Below are 1,324 nucleotides of genomic sequence, written 5' to 3'. Positions count from 1 at the left end.
TCCTGCTGGGCAGAATGACACGTCTGTCGTTCAAAAAGCAGGTTCCAGGCCAGCACCCAGAATCAGAATGTTTTTTATGCTCATATTAGTAAATAAAATTTCAGCCCATTTCTGGAATTCATAATACTCTGAAAACTATATTTTCTGATCCCAGATCAGATCATCAGATCAGACATAAGATCTGACAATTGGGACAAAAATATTTAAAATCAGGGTTGTCCCAGAAAAGCCAGGATGTGTGGATCCAGGATTTGTGCTCACTACCTGAGATTTTAATCTTTGCCTTAAAACCAGAGAAAGAGGCAATGGTAAGAGTGATAACACCTGTTATCACATATAGGAAAACTGAGGCAGAGAAAGGCTGCAACTTACCCAATATCATTTACAGAACAGGAGAATACTCAAACCCTTCGAAAAACAGCCAGTTAGAAATAGAACGACCCTTTCCAAAGGCCAAAGCCCTTTAGCTCTCTTGATACTCTGGTCATTGAAAACTCAAAACATGGGGAAACCCCATGGAAACCCCACAAAATAAAAACCAGACATTCGCTGATATAATGGTAGACTCCAAATCAAGTGCTAAATAGCAAAGTCATTGTGTGAGGACCCACAGAGTCCTAAGGGTTAGGATGGAGGTCTTGGCGTTAGAGTCCTGGGCACCGACAGGAAGTAGAATGAGCAAGGAAGTTGAGAGATGGGGGTTGGGGGGATTTTAGGACTACCTTTAATTCAGTGTATTTGAACATGCTGAGAATCTCATCAGCTTGCAATTTATTTATTTATTTTGAAATTCAGCCACATTTTAAATCTAAACATATTATTTCTCATTGAATGAAAGATTCTTTAAATTCTGTAGTGCTCTACAACTGGCAAAATTTCACACACATGATTTCATATAATCCCATAATAACCCTTTTTTTTTCTCCTACTCCAATCTTGCCCCTCCCCTCTTCCTTCCCCCCACTGGTAACCACTAGTTTGTCCTCTATGTCTGTGCATCTGCTTCGTTTTTGTTTTATTCACTAGTTTGTTGTATTTTTTAGATTCTACATGTAAGTGATATTATACAGTACTTGTCTTTCTCTGTGTCAGCTTGCAATTAGAAATTGTTGTGGGCTTCAGGGATCTGGCAAAACTGGGGCATGTCGAATCCAAGTTCGTGTGCCCCATGCACAGTGAAGCCGAACAAACCGAAATGTTGGGGTTTGGAGCAGAGAAAGTTTTATTGCAAGGGCAAGGCAAAGAGAACAGGTGGCTTATGCTCAAGAACCAAACTCTCCCCAATAGGTAATAGGGAAGCATTTTTTTTTTTTTTTTTTTTTTT

The 1,324-nt window shown here is 39.6% G+C and overlaps 1 protein-coding gene across 1 annotated transcript in view; it reads left to right on the top strand.

The window, feature by feature from the left end:
* The window catches only part of GPA33 (glycoprotein A33), a 46,009-nt gene that overhangs the window by 230 nt on the left and 44,455 nt on the right, over positions 1–1,324 (top strand). The window lies entirely within an intron of this gene.

The sequence above is a fragment of the Lipotes vexillifer genome, unplaced genomic scaffold (genome assembly GCF_000442215.2).
Source record: "Lipotes vexillifer unplaced genomic scaffold, Lipotes_vexillifer_v1.1 scaffold189, whole genome shotgun sequence".
Taxonomy (NCBI): Eukaryota; Metazoa; Chordata; class Mammalia; order Artiodactyla; family Lipotidae; genus Lipotes; species Lipotes vexillifer.
This window is presented reverse-complemented; position numbering and strand designations above follow the sequence as displayed.